The sequence below is a fragment of the Cygnus olor genome, chromosome 4 (assembly GCF_009769625.2).
Source record: "Cygnus olor isolate bCygOlo1 chromosome 4, bCygOlo1.pri.v2, whole genome shotgun sequence".
Taxonomy (NCBI): domain Eukaryota; kingdom Metazoa; phylum Chordata; class Aves; order Anseriformes; family Anatidae; genus Cygnus; species Cygnus olor.
In genome coordinates, this window is record NC_049172.1 from 41,205,590 (window position 1) to 41,227,695 (window position 22,106).

The following is a 22,106-nucleotide window of genomic DNA, read 5'->3' on the forward strand; positions in this document are numbered from 1 at the left end:
TGAACCACATCTTAACACACACCACCATTTGCAAACTATCTCACATCAGGAACTCATCGTAAATGGGGAGCTTGGCCAGGCACTTCTAAAACTTCCTCCAACTGCACAGCAATTAATACATAAACCTGGGGGGAGGCAGGGGCAGGTATGTGTCCCCCCCACCCCTCCCATTCTAAACATGCATAGTATGGCATTCAGAAATCTAAAATACACAGATGTTGCCAGACTAATCTTCCCCATCCCATTCCCAGTTTCCAACTGTACACATTTATTTTCACCCACAACAGATTGCATTGATAAAATGCCCTGACTCCAACTTTGCACTTGGTAGCACAAGAGTACCCAAAGAAGGACATTTAAGTATTGACTTGCCTACATCCTACCAGTTGTGCTTTTGGAAATTTAGCACTAAGAAGGCTATTGGGGCAGATGTACTTGAATCCAAATAAAAAACCCAAATCAAAAGCACAGATGAGTGAGACAAGAAAATACCTGCAAACTCCAAAAACAAAAACCTGCAACAGGGACAGCTGTTTTTATAAAGATGAACTACAACCTCCGCATTTTGTTCCCATTAAAATCCAACTCTGAGCCTAAGTATGGCTGAATTAGAGCATTAGAAGCAGAACAATAGGAGCAGGACTGGAAATGCTTATTTTTAGGCTGATGCTAAATGGCGCCTGTGACGCAGACCATCAGCAGCAGATGATTTTATCCAGATTTTTTTTCCTCTTTTGTACATCATGAGTTCACATAAAAACAATAGATATTCTTCACACAGAGCAATTTACTGCCTAGATCTTTTTCTAACACCATCACAGTAGACCGACTTTAACACTGCAAACCAGATCCACTATTACTGTTCTCCTTCCCCGCTCTGCCTTTCCCAGAAGTCAGAGATGTTCACGTGAAGATCTGCTTCACCTCAAAAATTAAATTCTCTGGATGTGGCAACTCTAGCAGCTAATATTTTGTGAAGTTTCAAACAAAAATTAGACTGAAGGTACCATCTTGGTTTCTGTTTTCACATAAACCCAATTTGAAGGCAATTCTTCAACAGACCAGCAGGACAGCAGGTTTTGTGGAAATAAAAACCATATGTACATATGTGTATATGTATGCATGTGTTATTAAAGCATAATTGGTAAATAATCCTTATTAATGAGTTTATCATGGTTGAGTCAGAATTCAGCCATATATGAGTCATTTTTCCCCATCTCCCTTTAAAACTCTGATTGTGCTTTGCTTTTAAGGTCTACACTAGCTAATTAGGGAATTTCAGTAATCTATTTTTAATATGTACCATCTTCTGTTCTTTTTAGTGCAGCCTTAAGACAGGCTTTTATCTTTATTGCTGTGCACAGATCATCTGAAAATATAAGTTCTCTACTACATGACAACTCGTAATGAGCCTTAATGAAGCTTGGGAGCAGCTGTTAAAAACTCCAGTTGAATAGGTTTGCCCAAGCAGCAGTAGCTTAGGATGCTTTTTCTCTTATAGCACTGTTGAGTCATCTGCTCACCATACGTATAATGAGAAAAATCAAAAATGAAACACTAAAGCAGTTTAATCCTTTTTCCTTAGACATTTTATTTTAATCAGAGTTTTAATAAGTACATTATGAACCATCATCTCTTAAGCCTTTCACCTTTTTAATTATATTCCTGCTCTGAACATCGACAAAAGCAAATGTTATTATGCAAATTTTGCTCCAAATTCGTGTCTTTAGCAAGAGCATAAAAAACAGAGTTCAAATTCCATTTTTAATTATACTATAGATACATGAGCTGCAAATTATTAGAAATTACAATAAGCTCTCATGATTTTACATGTTACTTAAGTCAAAAGATGATATATTTTGGGTAGGGTAATGGACTTGGGGGAGGGAAGAGGAGGAAGAAAGAACTCTTACTGGCCTCTCATTCTTTAGGCACTAAGCAATACAACATACTAGACGCTCAAAAAAAATTTTGTGGTGCTTTTCTGATTACCAGGATGTATAGATTCCCTCCAGTCATCCTCTTTTTTATTTTTAAAGCATAATATACCAGTCATTCAATCAAAACACACAGGAGCAGTACCATTTCACATACCACTAGCAAAACACTACTTCAGGAAGCCTCACAATTTTTCCTCCTCCAGTATCCTAATTATCTGTTCTTGTTCCAGTAACATCTATAGACCTGATTCCCACTCTACTAGGCATGGAACAGGTGCAGAAAAAAGACAATACAGTTCAGAGGCACATAGCTTAAAAGTCTAGAGCCAATGGATGAATAAGAACTCTGATGACAGGAGATAGAAAAAGAAGGACATAGATAGATGATTGCATAGGGCCTGATAAGCAGAATCCACAGAACACCTGATAAACTCTCTCCTCCCCACCCAAACCGAACCCTCTTTATCTAATCTTTCAATCAATGTATCCCAATAAAAGTTTTGAAAAGCCAGTGCAGCTTGTCATTGCCAACATCCTGAACAGTTTCCAACAAGCTGATGCAGCCAAAACAACCCATAACCATTGGGTTTCATATCTTCATTGAATTTAACGTTTCTGCAATTGTTCTGCAAGAACCTGTCAGCATATGGAAGACTTTCACTAGATCTATATTTGCAGGACAACAAAGAGCCTGCCTATGCCCTTGGCCCAGTGAAGTTTCACTTCTAACCACAATGGCACCATAATTCAACTTTGTCTTTACCAATTCTGAACTGTGGTATGGTATGACTGTCTTGCCCAAAGACGTGAACAGTTCACTTGTGCAAAGAGTATTATTCTGCATTTTTTCCAAAGTTACGGTCTCATGGTTCATTACCCTAGTGACAATACCATTTTATTTTCATGATTAATGACTGCTTTGGAACTCCAAACAACTCCACTGACATCTAACATATGTAACTACAAAAAAAAAAAAAATACATCTGCACAAGTTAGACCTGGAGTTGGCAGCTTATACACTGGCTTCCTTTCCAAATTCTCACCTTACTAGCACCACTGTTATCGTAAGCTCACTGCAGTTATAACTAATACACTTTATCTAATACTCTTAGAAAAGTATAGACTAAGACCATAATTCGTATCTGTAAAGACCTTATCTGAAACAGCTACACTGAAAAGAACGTAAAATATCCTAGTAAGAATCTGATGCTAGGCAGTGTTGGATCTGTAAGTTCCTGTAAGCCATAGACCTATGCACCACTATCTTCTGCATGGAGCAGAAATCTGAAGCTGCTTGAACTCCTTTATTTTCAGAAGGACAGAGTAAAAACTGAATAAGGGACAGGTGAAATCAGGATTTTTAGGCAGACACAGTCTTTGAAATAGTCATAACAGGGCACATTATCTGCCTTTAGTTAGTAAATTCACTTTCAAGAGAAACAGAATAAAGGCATGATGGTGGCCAATCGAGGCTCCTTACATAAAATTAGGATGTGTTATAAAAAGCAATGGAAAATACACATGAAAACTAGCAAAATGACAATGAAATTTTAGAATAGCATTTAAAGGGCATCATAGGTCCAAAGTCATTCAAAAATATACCTTTCCTTGCCCAAGAAATGCCTCAAAAATATTCCGCACAATTTGGAGGTTAGAAAATCTGTACACACTACCAGGACAAAAGCATCATGCAGCCAAAACAAATGAATTTAAAGTCCAGAAGCTGTTTCAGGAAAAAAAAAAAAATAACCTAGCAACATGCAAAACTAAACACTTCATTTTGCAAGTCTCAAAGCAAGGTACCTTTGTCAGGTCTATCAGGCCATTTGTCTAAAATGATACTTAGCGCCTTTAAGCATTATTCCCAAAGAGGGTATTTAATCACTCCAAGGAAAAACCTCACTTCTGCATCACAGGAGAAAGAAGTACAGCAGAAATCTGCTGGTTCACAGTCTGTTTTGCACAACTGCTTTATTTTCCCTTGACTCCTGCAGGAAAGAATATCCTGATATGCTCATCAGTTACTCAGGGTTGGGAGAAGAGGGAGAATGAGAGACAAAAGAAGGCATTTTCCGCAGAGATTAGATATAGGTTTGGCTGGAGTGCAGGGAAGTTGGAAAGAGTTAGGAGTTGCCATCTTCCCATAGTTCAGGAGCAACTTCATAAACAAGAGCACAGAATTTGTATTCTGACAAATTCCCAGACAAACCAACTTTTTAGCAAGGAGTCAGGTTCCTGGATCAATACGAAATCAAAGTAAATGACATCTTTAAAAACACGCTAAATAACCCTCTTCCCTTTGTCTATAAACTTCATTGTTTTAGAGGGCAATAGCAACAGGATCTTAGCACAATGCACGTAGGATGATGCAAATAGCTTCCCAGGGTCAGTCTTCACGTGTACATATTACCACAACATATGGTAGATGCACGAGCAAAATTGCATTTTGGTTGTTCCCCATTCCCAGAATTGGGCCTGTCTATAGTGTCTGGTCAAGGTGTTGTTTATGCTAAGAAACTGAAGTAACAGACAGCTCTTCAACTTCTCAAGGGAGATTCAGATTTAAATTCTCAACCATTGTAAACAGAAAATGCTATGAACTATGAAGTCAAACAGGAAGAAACGAAGTCTCTAGTTCTAGTAATTGATTCTCCCTAATGAAGTTACTGTATAAAACTCTCAGGGGTGCACCTTCTGTTTTTATTCTTCTAAATGTAAATAGTCAAATTCAGCTTTTAGAGTAAAGAAAACATGACTTATTTCAGCAAAGAAAAGTGGAAGTTGACTTTTGAAAAAAAAAAGTGGTAGAAAATCATTTGCTAAAAAAGATTTTTTCTCTTGCAAACAGTTTTACTAAAGCAGATATTTATCCTGGTCTTTTAAGGGGAGCAAAGGTCATATGCCCTCCTTATTATCAACAAGTTCAGAAACCATTAGTAAGATGTGGCTGAAATATGAAGACATAGCAGTCATCTCAGAAGCAGAATACTCCATGTGACACGGAAATTAGCTGCTGAACAGAATTGGCACATGCAGCGGCACTTTCCTCAGACACGTTGGTACACTGAAGTGAGAGATGGCTTTGGTAAACAGAGGGAGCTGGTATCAAGGAAGACAGGCAGGCATTTAGGGGCTTTGAAAGCACAAAGCAAACTAGGGTCTATAGAAGACCAGTTCAAAACTTTTTGAACCATAACAAAATATAATTTCCACATTCAAAGTAGGTTAAATCCATAGCCTTCTACAGACTACTCGGATCGCTGAGCATGTTAACAGCACACAGAAGAATCAAAAATGAGCCAGATACACTCCACACCCTTCTCAATCAGATGTCTATCATCTATACACGTGCTTGTAATAGATACTCACCTGCCTTCACCTCTGGGCAATTAGCCGTTTGAGTCATCAGGTATGGTTTCAACTGAATAGCTTAATCTAATCCAGCCAAACAGAAATAAGCAGAGAACATCTTGGAATTCTCAGAGCACTTGAAGGGGTGTAACGGTCTATCTTATTCTCACAAATGGGCCATCAGGGTTGACAGACCTTCTTCTTTGAAACTTACCTGCATAATTGCACATTGTTAGATGACTTTGTGTACATATACATAGAGAGAGAAGTTTAGCTACATTGGTAATGTTCAGGTTCAGATCTCCTGATCATTTCTGTCAAATATGTTAATGACTTTGGGTCCATTTGGTGGTGTGAACCACTCCTCTAAAAAATACCAACACAACACACCATGTTTAATTGTTGTTCTAAGGATTATTCACTCCAGGAACAGCTCTTGTAAGTCAAAATGGATGGGAATGCATTAGGCTTGACCCTCTGTATTCTACACAGGTCTCCAACTCAATCCAGCTGGCACTGTGTTTTCACATTCCCCCGAACATTCCTCTCACACAACACTACTCCAGTAGTCACAACATATTGATTCATATAATTGGAACTTTAAAAGACAAAAAAAAAAAAGTTTTCTTCCATGTCTTGGTAACCATATATGACTCAGAACAGACCTGAGCAAAAGCTGTGGATGAATCCAGTCCACCACAGAGGTGTTTAGCCCTAAAGAGCATGAACATAAATCACTTTGCTCCATTTAAATTCAGGATCAGAGATGGCCCCTGTGGCAGCAACTTTGGAAGTGCACACAGAAAGCCACAAACATCCGTGTCCCCGGTCCACATACATTGAATACTACGTACGGCAGAATAAAGACACCTGCAGCTCAAAGAGAAAGTGTAATAATTCAAAGATTTGCACTTCTATTCTAGACTTCTATGGCAGAATTCTAAGACACCCTGTATACCTTAGGTAACATTCTGCCCTAGGAAGCACACTGGAGTTCTGACATTGATTTCCCAGGGAACAGGGTTTCTCAGTCTTTCAGCCAGTTTTTTGCTGCTGATGATGATTAACTGGGCAGTGATTCCAGAGAAATAAGAAACTCATTTCAGAGTAAAGTAACTCTACTTGCTTTTCTAGCCCTTGATAGGGAAGAAAGTGATGTTGACTGACTACTAAGTCAAACCTTAAAAATGGTCGTTACCAAAAAAAAAACGGTAGAATTGTAAGTCATTGGCAAAATTTACTGCTTAAGTTGTAATATAAAAGTAATCAGATAATTGTTCAGTACATCACCCGATCCAACAAGCTATAAACAGCTTTGCAGCTCGTGTCATGGACTGGAGTTACCCTTAAGTAACCCATTAAAAATGAAATAGTCAGTGCTAAATGAAAATACACTAACCGTGTCAGTGATCTGATCTGGCAGGGGAAAGCCTCCTCCAGACCCTAAGCTATGACAGTCTTGCTTGAAAAACAGCGCACCTTGAGCTATTGCACCAAGGAGTAATACAATTTTCTCTTTCCATTATATATTTCAGTTCACGCTGAGGACAGTTGAAGCTAGTATTAAGGTAAAAACTTGGCTTCCTCACATTTCCTATTTCTTTGGTCTAAATTGTACCTAATGAAATCTAACTGGTCTAAAGCTTTAGCACAGATATTCCATTAGTTTGAGAAAAGCACAGTTATTGCCCTTCAAGAAATCACATAAAAGCAAAAATTGCTTGAATCTTAACGAAGGTATAAAAGACCACAAAAAGAAATAAAAGACTGTTTAATAAAAATCTAAAATGTACTGGTAAAGCCATGAATTCAAGCCTTGATAAGCTCTGTAATTACATATTAGGTAAAGACCAAAACATCAAAACTAAGCAATACCAGTTTGTATACCAGCAGTATGCTTTAATGAATCCCTAGAGCTACTGTTTCAAATATCAGCAGTATACACAAATACTTTTTTTTTATTATTTGATTTTTAGTGTAAGCACTCAACTGGTGCTGCGTTTCTAGATAGTGGAAAAACGTGCAAGTTGACGCTGAACAAGGCACTTCAGCCTTCCATTAATGTCGTGACACGATAGTTGCAAGTAACAGATGAAAATCAGTAAATGGCTAGCAGTTTCTTTTCTTACTCACATTTCCTTTACTTTTACACATGCTTAAGATTCACATATTTCTGCTTCTTGCCTGTTCCATCCCATGTTCTCCTAAAATTGAAAGTGGGTTTGCAATATTTCCAAAGCTACCACCTTTATTTCATACATTTGCCCTGCTACTGTACACTCCCTACCAAATGTCCTTCCAAGTGAGAACATTCAAAAATAAATGTTAACAGAACTTCTGATCGTGATTGCATTATTTTAACCAACACCGATTCTTCTTTCTTTTACTTTTTCCCCTAAACCTATGTTTAGCTTTGCTATTCTAAACCTTTCCCTTCTCCCATATTCCCGCATACTACAGGATATTTCTTTATAATCTTTAACTGGATGCCCTAATATCATCTAATGCCTCTTTCTTTGTTTCTCCATAATCCTAACAGCTTGTTTTATTGACAGTTTCATCTGACTGCATAACATGTCACAGCAAGAGATCAGTGCATATGATAACATTTTCTACAATATCTACTTACAAACAACTTCATAAGGCCTGTTTTGTTAATAAGTCTAACAAGACTTTATAAACACACCTACTATTTCTGACATCCAAACTCTAATCCTTACAGTAATTCAGTATTTCATTACACTACTAGGACTTACAAAGACAAGAGATCAAATTCTAGAGGCCATAACCCCCATACTAATCACAGAGGTAAGCAGAATACCACTGGAGACATTTAATAGCAAAAAAAAAAAAAAAAAAAAATCTAATCTAGTGGTACTGCCCTTATTCTGAGCTGATGTGATTGCGTGCACATGCAATCTACTTGCAAAAGGAGCAACCAGCAGACCAAGGACCGCTTTCAGACTGCAGCACAAATGTCTCTGTAGCAACAGCAACTACAAGGAAGCACTGCTAACAAGTTACCCACAGCTGATACCATGGTTAACTTTGGAGAGAAAGCACAAAAGATTGAAGATGTTACTTTCACTTCTCTACTGCCACTGCTTTCAACGGTATTAGAGAAGTCTAGGGCACAGCTCCAATATAAAACCCACTCACAGGCAGTGTTCTGAAAGGATGAGATCCCAGAGCATCATCAGAAAAGTCAAGCACAATACTAAGTTCTCACATGTACTAGAGCAATTGAAGGAAAGGTGTCTGAAACAGACAAGTGCACAAATGTCTCAAAACTCTGCTGCTATCACTCACCTCTTACCCTGAGACTGCCAGAAAAATATATACATCCTTCTAATTGCTCAGAGAAATTCAGAGTATTTTGCCAAGTCTGAATTTTTCAGTTGACAGTCAAGTCGGTACCAGGAAGAACATAAATATATTTTCAAGACCTCTTAACAATTCTTCCTAATGGCAGATAAATAGTACCACAAACTTTCATGGCCTGTATTTTAAATGCATCCATCACCTGTGCATAGCACAAGTAGCACATAGCACAAACCATATGTTGTACAAAGACACATATACCAATAAAAAGCTTTTTGGAGTTCTTTAATGTATGCTACCTATTTAATGGGTTATTTTTAGCATGCCTAGAGACACTGTACAGCTAGTTATGTGCCCTATATGCTTTCCCAACAGGAAAAAAAAAGTGTTCTAGCAAAGACTTATTACTTTTGCTCTACCTGTATAACTTTTATTCTGTATCCCGTGGCCAATGAAATCCTAGCACAAGATAGTCCAACAAAATGATGAGTTAGGCTAGTTATAAAGTATTCTATTGATAGGGAAAATTCCCTAACTTTCCACTATTAACTTATAAGAGAAGCACAAAATAAACTCCAGTGTAAGTTATCTTAAACATCCTAGATTATTATTTTTTGGCCAAATACCTATTTAGTGTCCTCATTAGGTTGTTTTTTCTCCTCCTCTTCTCCGCAGATCAACAGGAAATATTCAATTTCACCATCAGAGACCTTGATGTGGGAAAAACCCTACCACTGATGAATTTCATGTTGAAAATATACCACACATTCCCCCTTTAACTTAATGTCTCTCAGTTTTCAATACAGGGAAAAAAAATCTTGCCTTCCATGATATGATGAGCTATCTCAACCAGCATTTAGAGAAGTACTGCCATAATCTTTTTTTTTACAAGTACAATAATAAGAAACCTCCAGTACTAAATTATTATCAATTCATCCAAAGACAGACCAATGAAAGAGGTAGCATTTTCACTCATATAACTTCACAAGTTTATTAGTACTAATATCTTTTATCATCATTCTACTTTAGGGAGGGCTTTTTTTTTTTTCCAGTCAGTTTTCCTTATAAGGAGTACAAGAATTTTATACATTCACAGTGCCTCTTAAGAATAATAATAATAATAAAAGGCTTTCCTGCAGCTTGGAAAATGAACTGGAAGACAGGTTAAATACCTGTCTTGCAGACTGACCACTTCATATTGGTGTACCTTCATAGTTCTTTGATGTTTAGCTTCTATGCAAGCTGACCTGAGTTCTCTGTCAGGTATCGATCCCAGAGGACCTAGTGCCCACCTTTTTGCCTGTGAAGCATCCCTGTGTTGCCACAAGCAAATAAACTTATCAATATTATGTCTAAAGAATGCAAATAAATACCAATAACTAGTACTTCAGAATAAAAATATATTTGCAGCTTACTTCTTTCAGAGTGAAATATAGTTATGTCCCCAAGGGGACCGGCATTTTCCAATCTGCCCATATCCCAGTACTAGCCTATATCCATTCACCTTTTGGAATTATTGACAACTGCTTTGTAGGATTCCAATCCCCACCCCCAACTGTCATCTTTAACATCTTCAGTTACTTCTGACAGCTTTTGGTATAGGTATTGATACAAATTTGGAATGAAATAAGATCAACAGAAGACATATGCATATCTTATTTAAGGATCAAGACTTCAGGAAAGACAAGTTAGAATTTACTGAAGGAAAAATCCTGTTGCTGTCTTCAATTATCTATTGGAAGGACACAGAGAAGATGGAGGCAGATTTCTCTCTCTAGCATGCAGCAAAAGGACAAGAGGCAATGGAAAAAGCTGCTACAACAAAAATTGTGATTTTAGGAAAAACCGTCCATTATGAGAATGATGAAATATTGGAGCAGGGTGCCCAGGGTAGCTGTGGAATGCTCTAAAGGTACTCAAAACCCACAAGAACAAGGCTCTGAGAAACCTTATCTCAGTTGACCTTGTTTCAGTTGGGCGGAGATTTTGAACAAAAAACCTCCAGAGATTCTTTTAAGCATGAATTACTGATAGTCTAGTTTTAATGCAAGAATTTAACAAAAGAATCCTGTGCATCTTGACTAATCAACCCTGTTTTTCAGACCATCTCGTGACTTTTCAGCAAGTATCAAAAAAGTATCCTTTTTTAATGTCTTCACTGTTAACACCTCCTTTGTGAATGTCCAATTTAAAGATTAACAAAAAAAAAAAAAAAAAGAAAGAATGAGGTTTTTTTTTATTGTTTTATTGTTTTACCTGCACACACTGGAACGACAAAAATATTCAGAGAATGAGCTGTTGCTTTTAGGTGTTAAATAAAGCTTGCTTTTCCCATATCAGCATCAGTTGGCCTTGTGTTTTTTTTTAAACGCACATACTATATTTTGTGAAGTTTGAAGCATTGCACAGAAGAGTAAGACTTGGTTTGCTTCTAATCTTTTGCTATGCTTCATAGTTTTGAAAGGAAGGATTTTGAACCCAAATTTGCTCACTATTCTGTGGTTGCCAGCTAGCACAATTTAACCTGCATATATCTGTTGAAAAATAAAAGGTATCTGTTGTTTTGTCATTGTTATAGCAAAGGGATGGCAAGTAGAATAGAGATGGCAAGTAGAATAGAGACTGCAGCATTCAAAGAAATTCTTCTAGAGCTTTTTGTTGTTGATATTGTTTTGGTTACATTATGGATTCTTCTTTGGTTTTGTTCTAAATATATATATACATATATACATATACATATATACATATACATATATACATATACATATATACATATACATATAGCTAGCTTATTCCTGGGCTGACAGTCTTACTTCCTGTATCACTTACTAAAGAGTATTATTATTAGAACTATCGCTGTCATTCAAAGCATGGAAACATATACCCTTACAAGATAGTGTCATTCTAAATACTGCATAGAATGACTTCCCCTTAAAGACCAAAGTGTGTAGATGTGAATATGTCCATTTTTCTCCCTCTTAACTCAGAGGCACTGACAAGAATATATAATCAGAGCTAGCCCCTTGCAAGTCCCTTTTATTAGTATACAAAAGGCAATGACCAGAAAATACCCTATTTTGTAGAAGATGGTAGACTAGAATAGGCTTCATATTATCAAGTCACATAAATTCACTTAAATATGGAAAGTTACTTATTATGAAACATATACTTTTGCTACTTCTAAGTTCAGTGCACAGTATCTAGGCTTCCCTATCTTCCTATAAATGCTTAATTAGGGTGCATACTTGCAATGGCTTCAGACCATTGCAGTGTCATTAAATATCATTACATCTGTGTGTCTTTATTTTTCAGTTCTGTTCATATAGGACAAGGAAAATTAGCCGTAGACAGAATATGTTTTAATAGAGGCAGCAACATAGGAAACAGCACAGCAGAGTACTTGCAGAGTGACAGATCACCCATCAACACAGCAATATGCTAAACTTTTTAATTATCATTACTCCGTTCTGGGTGAAATTTTAACCAAAGTTTAAAAATAAAAAAAATAAAAACCCTATCTTCAACTATCTCTATCTGTAGTGTGGCTTGAAAGTAACGAAGAATGTCACGCCAGTGCTTTAAGTAATGGTTTTTCAAGGGACACATTATTTCAAATTACTAAGATAGTTGTATCATTTAATACAATACCATTGGTAATTACCTAAACATACTGGAAATTCACAAAGATAATACAATATCTGTATAAAAACTAATCCTTCACAAATTTCTCATTTTATATGGTTATAATATGTACTTTTTAACTTAAGTGTATTTAAATGACACTGATAACTGTCACATAGTAGCTAAAGCCTTTTATCCCTCTGCTCTTGATCACCTTTCAACTGCATGAGCAATCATAAAAAAATACAGGCCACGGGCTATTGCCCTCCAAACATATCCCTCCGTATCTTCTCCCACGAAGAACACAGTTTAGTTTTGGGCACTGTATCAAAGGCCAAGATACTTCCTCAAACTAAGAGAGATTGATAATATGCAAACTGAACACTGCTGGGATGCACACGATTTCCTCAGATAACATAGCTGGACTCTAAACCTCCACCACAATTACTGAGTTTTCCCTAATTCCCTAAGTGGGGAAGAAAAGTCTAGATAACTCAACCCAGTGCTACGTCATTCATTAACTGTGCTACTGTGGCTACATGTCCCAAAACCCTAACAATGCCCTCACAGCAAATAATGCTATTTTGCCTTAAAATAACAAGCCAGCTTAGATCTGGGTGCACTTCCATTGAATCGGTTAGAGCTAAGCCAATGCTGAATAAGACCCACCATACACCACTGACTTAAAACAGACTATTTTATGTGCGACTGCTGCTGATTTTATGCTGATGCTTTGCCAAGTAACCAACTTGGAAAAAATCAAAATGGTCTTTAATTATAGTTTCAGTTAAATTACATTCTTCTACAAAACATGCTCACAACAAACTATCAGACACTATCCCAGTAAATTCACGGTACAGCTACTCAAACACAGCCATTGCCAGATAAGTAAGCTAATTTTTTATGTATACACACAGCCTAAAAACAAAACTTTTCCTTGAATAAAAACATGTTGCCACATGCAGACACAAAAGACAAAGTGATATAGTTTTCCTAGAACAGGTCTTTCCTTTCAACTATAAACACCTATAATGTGAATTTAAGAGAATGTATTTTTATAACAGTTTCATAAATTTGTATCGTCATGGAAGACGGTCCAAAATTTCCAAGTACTTCTCTCTGCAAGCTGTTAAGTCTTAAAGCACTATTGAAGGTAACAGTATGGGAATAAGGAGATGAGCAGAGATCAAAACTGTTATCCGAACTTATATCGAAAAATATATAAAGGGGGATGAAAAAGAGCAGATACTTTTGACCTGTATCAGTAAAGGATACTAACACACATTTGCTTAAGTATATCACTAGCTTAGTAGAGATCAACAGGATTGCACAAATACTTACAGCTAATATCTGCTGAGCTGCTTTGCAATTCTAGATGTTGATAAGCACATTCATAATGTTTTAAAGTTAATTTTTGTTTCTAGCATATAAATGACAAGTCAGATGGATAGGTTGAACATAAAAAATTCAAATATTTTCACTTCAATTTTTCACCTGTTAACCAACATACAGTCTCTGAAACAAGATTAAAATTTAATTTCTCTAGGTTGCGCACACCCGATAACAAAATCTACTCAAAAAAATCCTTTTCAAGGGACAGAGAATCCTGTGTTTGAACAGCAACACAGAATAGCCACTTTATTTAGGGAAAATTGTCTTGCAGCTAACTTTATCTTGTTAGCTCTCATTTCTCAGTCTATAGTTGCCAGACATCCTTCTGTTCCTCAAATGCTTGAGGCTCTATGGGGGTAAAATTGCCAAAATAATGGGTACTGAATAATGCCTGAAATTCTGGGAGCAGTAATGGGACTAAGGCAAGACATTCCCTGCTGTACTGCTGTGAAAGTATGCTTCAGTAAGTTGCTGCATGTTGTTATTAGAGCTTTCTTAATAAATGTCATCAGTAGAGATACAAAAGTGGTAAGCTATTTGATTTAAGATTCCATTTCAGGTAATTCATTTTATTTGTTGTTATTGGCTTTTATCTATAACGGTGACAGACAAAGCAGTCATTTATGTGATTTAGACACTTAGACATCTCATTTCTGCACTACCTGCTCCAAGAAGAGGCAAAGAATTACATGCAATGTTGACAATTTACATTCAGCAGAGCCACTGTGTGACATCTCAATCTGTTGTGATATATCATACAGTTAACACTGTAGGACACTTTAAAATTATCCTACTTTCCTTCATAACATCATGTGGGGAGACACATATGCTGGCTTTTTAAGTTCTTGCACCTCCTCGCCCTACAGCCCTCTGCTGAGTAAAAATATCTGTCAGTCTACAGATTTCACAGTCATCTACTTTCAACATATTGATTTCCCCAGAGACCTAAGTCAATTGATTTTTTTTTTTAAACTACCTCTTCAATGGAGATGCTAAAGTAGCAGCAAAACTAGATACTTTCAAGCTACTATCCTATGTAAAACTCTCTATGCTGTTCTGTTTCATTTATGCTAACTCAATAGGCTTCTCTTTTCCAAAACAATCTTAATACATTACACTAGATCATCTTCTGGATATGTTATAGTAAGTCAATGGAAACCAAAGAATAACATTAGAGAAACAGACCTGCTAACCAGACTTGTAGTAGACTAGCTGTTTTTTCTTTATACTAGTAACTAGCTGTGGATATTCTTCACGCATTTTAATCAAAAAGTTTTCTTTATTTTTGATTTAACACCACACAGTCAGCTAGGCAATATCAAGAAGATAACTTGAATACATGGCATTCACTCAGAAATTGAGAGAGATTTCTCATTCCACCCTGCTCAGCATACATCATCTTATCACATCCAGAACTCAACATACAGTTCTAGAAGTGAAAAAATAGTCTTGTAAAAAAAGGTAACTTTATAAAAAATGCCATAGATCAATATAGTAGACCCTTTCTCTCAAGCAAATGCTGTGAAGTTTTATGAGCAGATAAAAATGAACAGTCAGCAGAACCATAAGGAGCTGGAAGAGAGACCTATCTGTTTTCAGCTTCCTTCCAGTGCATTTTAATAAACGCTTTGAGTTCAGGAAATATAAATAGAAGTGGAATTGCAATTTTAAAAATATGTGCATATATATTTCAAGTAAAGTTTGACAGCAAAAATCTCGACAGAACACTACGTTGCTAAACCAGAACATTTTCTCATTCACATGAATTAGTTTGTGACCCTATCACCAAAAACATGAAAGTTCATAATCTATTTTTGACAGTACCTTTTACAGAAAGACATGTTAGCCAATCCATGTCTGGATTCTGATTTCACTGATAAGAGTTTCAAAGTGCTACTAAGCACTTAAGCATCCCTAAATGAAAGAGCTGATAAAAGATGACAACACAGGCACATGTAAAAACTGCATTCTCAGTATTGAAATGTTGGCCAATTTCCAACTTTTCTGTAGGATTACTGTAGAACACTGAGGGTCTCAATACTGTTTAAGGAGTCAAGTACTCAAGAGCAATCACAGACCACCAAAAAACATCTTTTTGGGCAGCAGCTGTGCGTGCTGTAGCCAGCTACTTTCACACAACATAGTAAACCAACGGCAAGCATACTTTTTGACAGATCTCTGCAAGAGCTGTACGAATGGGAGTCCATTCTTTGACAACTGGAGAAAAGCATGAGAATAAAGAAAAAAGTAAAAGGTAGGTAATGAACTTCCTGGTACAGAAAAATTACCACTCTTCAAAACTGATATTCAAGATCTAGTCTCTGTATTGATGAGAGAAAACAAGTTATTAATGTAAATTATTAGCTGTTTTACAGGTGTAAGTTATTAAGAGATCAAATGTACAGTACAATTTACTATTGACAAAGCTGTTTATCTTTTCAGTCACAAAATACTTTGAGGTAGTATTAAATCAAATGTCATTTACATTCCAGCAGACATCTATGCAATACAAGTCCAGTACAATATATTTAAGTGCCAACAACTCACTGACTACTACCAACACTTACTCAATGACTGCATGCATGACCTGGAATTCACAGTCTTAAAGACTCTAATAATTATTACCATCTTTGTTCTCCAGAAAGTGATTATGGCATATTTAGAAATGAGATTCATAAGGATTCTTACCCTCTTGGCAGAGATGCAAGTCTACTGATTATGTTGTATCTTTTTGAAAAATTAAAAAACCACAGAACAAAACAAAAACAATGTTAAGATCTCAGCAAAATACATTGATCCAAGTAAAAACCATCCGTATTCAGAAGAGCATGAAAGATTTCCCTGAGGATAAAGTTCCATGAACGCATTTTCAGCGTGCCATATGTATTCTTTTCAGCATATTACACCATGAATTATTCTCTAAGAATCTCTACTACAGATCATTTGTTTTTCACTTAAGTCTCAAGCCTTCTGAAAGTAGCAGGTCTTTTCCCCATGTTTGTAAGTACTATTGAAACTATTTTTAAGTGCAGCATTAATGGTTTAAGCTGTGCTATAGCTACAATGCAAAGCAAGAAAATTGATTCATTGAGTAGACTTGTTAAATTTGGGTTCATTTTTCAAGTATGTCCCATCTGAGCTGAAAGACCTCATCTCTTCACTCAAGACATCATCAGGTGATAGCATTATGTTTTGAATCTTGTCTTCCATATCATCACAAACTAATAGAGAGCAGATATCTTGAAGTCATTACAAACATCTGAGTTCACGGGAGCAGCTCATTCCTCAGTATTTGCCAAACAAGGAAAGCATTAGGATAAATCGTGAGATATTTTGTGTCATAAAATAATATCCTTGCCCAAGTCTCCATTTACTTGATTTATGTACAACAACAGCCACAATGAAAGTCACAACTAACTATGATTTCACATCAAGTCTTCGTAGGTAAGGGGAGGTTTTCCTAAAACCTGTAAAAGTCAGAGAAACCGCACACCTGAGAGACAGAGAAATACCAGAAAACTAAAGTCCTAATAAACTCTAAAAGTAATTTCTTAAGTGAACTTTACCTAAGTAAGTCTACTTTACGTACACTACCAAAGACATTAGACACTTGTTCAGCAGGCAACTTGATTTCTACAGTACTGATTTTATTATGGGAAACCTTATAGCCATCACCAAAATTTCCTTAGAGAAAGGAGTAGAGCTAGGTGGATTGGTCTGTGAAGGAATGTTAGCTATTATTGTTTTACTGAAGTAACAGTTAGTATTTATTATTAGCAAATTTGTAGACAGTTGTCTGCTGCATTGCAATGACTGAAAGTCTCCAAAGAAGTGAAAAGAAAGATTCAACACCTTCTCTGACTGAATTGACTTCTACATACTTAAATGCCAAAAGATCTGGTTATTTTAAAGTAATCACCGTACTAAACAATTCAACCAGGAGACAATAACACTTTCCAGGGGTGAACTTTCCTACAAAAATAGTCTTTAAGAAAATGAAAACCCCTTACAATGGTCTAGGGATGTCTCTACTATCAGTATTCAGCTGTCCTGTGATGAACACTACAAGACAGACTGGAAGAGCAAATTGTTCACTGTACCACTCCTTCACCAAGACTAGGAAGTCACTTCATCTCTAAACAAACAATAATAAGAGGAACCAGCACAAACATTTGTTGTACTACAGGCAGTTGTCCAACTCCATACCCAGAGGAAACATACCTCCACAGTCTGACAGTCCAGGCCTCAAGAAGTTTCCCGTTTTTCACCCTGAAAAATGCTAAAACAGCTCAGTTGTGCATAATACCCTTATATCTCTGCAAGAGTAAACTGCCTCCTTTCCCCAAGGAACATAGCAAAACTTCCAGGCACAGAAGAGGTAGGGAAACACCTTTCTTTCTCAAATATGATCATTAACAGCACTTGGTAGCCCTTCTTTGGTTAGAAGCACTCATTAGCTTCACCTGATGGCCCTTTCTGTCCCACCAGAGCTATTTACTGCTGGGTAAAACAGGTTATTTGCTTGAAACCAGGATGTAGTCTATTCCTTTCTTGCTAGGTTTAGTGTACAGAATATGATCTATCAAAGGCAGATGCTTAAATTTCAAGTCTGAGTTTAGCAACTAAGAGAATGTCAGAAGAATAGAAAAGAAAAACATTGTTAACTATGTAATGCAAGTTCTCACGAAGCTCTTTTCCCTCTGTACCAGCCAAGAATATGACTGTGCTGGGTCTGGCTGGGATGGAGTTAACTTTCTCTGCAGCAGCCCATACAGTGCTGTGCTCTGCACTTGTAGCTAGAACAGCACTGGTATCACACCAGTGTTTTGTCTATTGCTGCACAATGCTGGCACCGCATCAGGACTCCCTCCAAGCCTCTAAGAGCCAGCAGGCTGGGGATGTGCAAGTGATGGAGAGGGGACATCACCACGGCAGCTGACCTAAACTGACCACAGGGATATTCCATGCCATGTGGTGTCACACTCAGCAATAAAAAGTGGAAAAGGGGAAGGAGAGGGGGGGAGGCTCTCGTGGTGGAAGCATCTGTCCTCCCGAACAACTGCTACATGTATTGTCCCTGCTTCCCAGGACATGGCACTCATTGATGGGAAGTAGAGAGTAACTGCTTTTTTTTTCTCTCTCTGTGCTTCCATGCGGCCTTTGCTTTTTTTTTTCCCCTCTTTCTATTTTTTTCCCTCCTTTTTTATTTTCCCTCTCCCTTTTCCCTTTAATTAAATCATCCTTATCTCAAACGTTGAGCTCTTTGTGTCATATTTTCTCCCCCTCCTCAAAGAGAAGGCGGAGTGAGAGAGCAGCTGAGGTGGAGCTCAGTCGCCTACCCGAGTAAAACCACCACAATGACTGTTAGAAGGTATGTCACGTTACTAGGCCAGGATATGTATAGCAGCATTTCTTTCATTAATAGCCTTGTTCATTCCATGCAAAGCATACAAGCTCGGTGCCTCAGTCTGTTTGTAGCATTATTCATTAGACTTATCTTAAAAATGCATATGATCGTCTCCAAGATCTTCTCCCTCTTCTTATTTATGTTCCTTCCTTCTTTTCAGGAGTTACAGTACCCAAGCATATATCCCTTTTTCCTGCTGTCACCATCATAAAACTTTTTGTAAGTTTCTGTAAGCGTAAAAAGTAAGGGTTTTTTTGTAAGTGTAAAAATTTTGTAAGATTTAAACTGGAAGCATATATATATGGTGCATTGAGCATTCACTACAATTATGGCCATTGACTACATAGAAATGTACCAAGTGTGCTTTTAACAATAATCAACATAGTGAAATATGCAGAAGAACTTTTGATCAAAGGCCTAACGTTAATATTTTAATGTCAATGTAATGTGATTTTACCTGTGCAACCCTAATATTGCATTAAAGATCTATGGCAGTTGGCTTAGTCTTTTCAGCCTTCTTAGGGCAAGCAACACTTCACATTTCAGAGTTGAAGACAACACAGTGAGCTGAACGATCCTTTCCAATACACATATCTGGGGATTACCACTTCTGAGTAACTTCCTTAAGTGTTTTCTAGAGCACAGTCGACACATACAGGCAAACCTAAGACAGCAGAGCCATTGCTCTTCTGGGAAATACCATCTTGTAAGTATGCAGGCAGCTACCCTGTTTGATGTATAAGTACACAATGCCCAGAGCACTGCTACACCGAACAAATATTTTAATTGCACCCAACAGTGGAAACACTGGTACAGAACCTTCTGCTAGAATAAGGAGGCATTCTGCAACCCTGGTTGTTGTTATCCTTAGGAATATCTCCAAATAAAGCCATTAAAACAATTCAGTCTGCAAACAGTAAATTGATAGGGTTCAAAGAAAGATGTATTCTATTCTTTCTCATATTTTGCTCACACTCTTCACCAGCATTTTCCAAGGTTTTTAAAAAGGTCCCTAGAACCCTATTAAACAGAGCTCACTAGATTTAATCCATTCTGTATTACACAGGACATCTTTCACAGAGACAAAGCCTGAAAATTGAGGTACTTACACCTAGCTTTGCAAAGAGCTCCCTGCAGAGTAACTCCTGCAGTCACCCCAGAGCCTGAATAGAAGAGAACTCTAATTAGGGGCCTAACAACGCAGTCAGATATCTAACCTGAGATATCCCCTCGAAAAATACCATCTCTCTAAGAGCTCGATTTGGAAACCTGATCAGAGAAATTTGCTTTAAATCTGGCCTTAAAAAAACATACCTAGCCTCTTTTACAGTGGGAAAGAGGTCACTAAGAAAGGTTGTTATTAATCATTCTCTTCCATGACACACTGCTAACATCACAAATGCTATATGTTTGCTCACAAATTTCATACTCATTATAGAACTTTTGGATTTTTATTCTTCGGTACAACTAGGGAAGAGATTACTCTGTCTGAGATCAGTGTATTGCAGAGAACTTGGCAGGTTTGGTATCCTTTTCTTTCTTGTTAAATCACAGTTGTTAGCCTGAAGCTGGACAATCATGATTTGGCAACATAATATCAGCAAAACCCACCTTTACACAGGTCTGGTAGAGCTTCTGTAGCTGGACACTTATCAGATAGCTGAGTTTGTGCACCCTAACAACTAGCTTGATTTCTGTAAGCTATAGTGCCAGCTCTTTCCTTGGCTTGTCCACTACTCTTCTTGTGCACAAGCCATTTCTGCCTGCCATCTGTTTGTGTAAATGAGATTTTGCAGCACAGCTCCCCAGCTCTGCATGTTCAGACCTAATCTTCCAGACTCATCAACAAGGACGTCCTCTTCTGGTGCTGTGCTCTGGGTTATCAATTAATCATTTCAAAGACACATGACAGCTGAATCAAACAATACATAAACTATGTAAAGGTTGAAAAAAAAAAAAAAAACCTACACTTTAAATAGTGCAAAAGAAGATACAACTAACCCGAGCAACAAAACACTTGCACACATCTCTTATTATATTTAATACATGCTGTTAGCTATTTAATGTGAAATAAATAAAACTAGCCATATCCAGATGGCATTTAGCTGCCTGACTTCCAGTAAAATAAACAGGATTTAGGTATATGTGTGGTTTTGAGAAGCCAAACTATTTTAGGGCATCTAAACATTTTTTTTTTTTTTTCCAAATTGGCTGTAAGTAACTTTAAAACAGAACATAGGCATAGCATTAATACTGGATTCTATACAGAGTGAAAGCCTGTAAAAGTTAAGTCAAACGTATAAAGATATTTTAGACATCTGGTTTCTACTGAGTCAAAGAGAGATAGGAGCCTATATGATTTAGTGGATGATGATATAAGTACTTTTTAAGTACATATTTTTTTCAGAAGTACTTGTTTAGAAATTTGCCATTTTAGAAGCTTAGAATTCATCACACTAGAATAAATTGTATCTGAGAGCCTTGACGTAACAGGAAATGCCTCAATTTATTCTATGGCAGTGCAAATCCACCTTTGGGTATTAAAAAAAGAAGCAAGCAAGACTGATTAATCTCTTTAAATATCTTTGACTATGTGTTTTGTCTGGGGTTTCTGTAGCTCAAGATACTATTATATTGACAACCTGAGTAAGATGTGTAAAATACACATACCTGTTAGACTGATATCCAGGAAAACTGTTTTAAAAGCTTAAAAACTCACTATCACCATTTTACAAAAGTCAAAAGTCACAGTATTATCAGCAGTCTGGAAATTGTTTCACTAATGCTTAAGATTACTGGAAATGAGAATTTGAAAGGTACAAGAACTGTTCATCATTTTAAAGAATACGTGAAGATGAAAATTGTTGCAACACGGGGTAGCATTTTCATCAAAAAGTTGTATTTAATGGACTCAAGTTTGAAATGTTGAAATCATGAGATATCCTACTTTCACATTATTTCATGGCATCAAACATAATCACTTCCCTTGACTTGATGAATCTTATAGAATTACTGTCAAGCTATATTTGGCTGAGAGATCTGTTTATATGAAGCTGATTTGTAGTTTTGCTGCT

At 36.9% G+C, this 22,106-nt stretch overlaps 1 long non-coding RNA gene across 2 annotated transcripts in view; it reads right to left on the reverse strand.

Moving 5' to 3' along the window:
- LOC121070107 overlaps positions 1-18,007 on the reverse strand; it is a 142,968-nt gene extending 124,961 nt beyond the window's left edge. For both annotated transcript variants that reach the window (XR_005819896.1, XR_005819895.1), the window contains exon 1: positions 17,847-18,007. This is a non-coding gene — a long non-coding RNA (uncharacterized LOC121070107). The remainder of the gene's footprint in view (positions 1-17,846) is intronic.
- Positions 18,008-22,106: the final 4,099 nt, after the last annotated feature.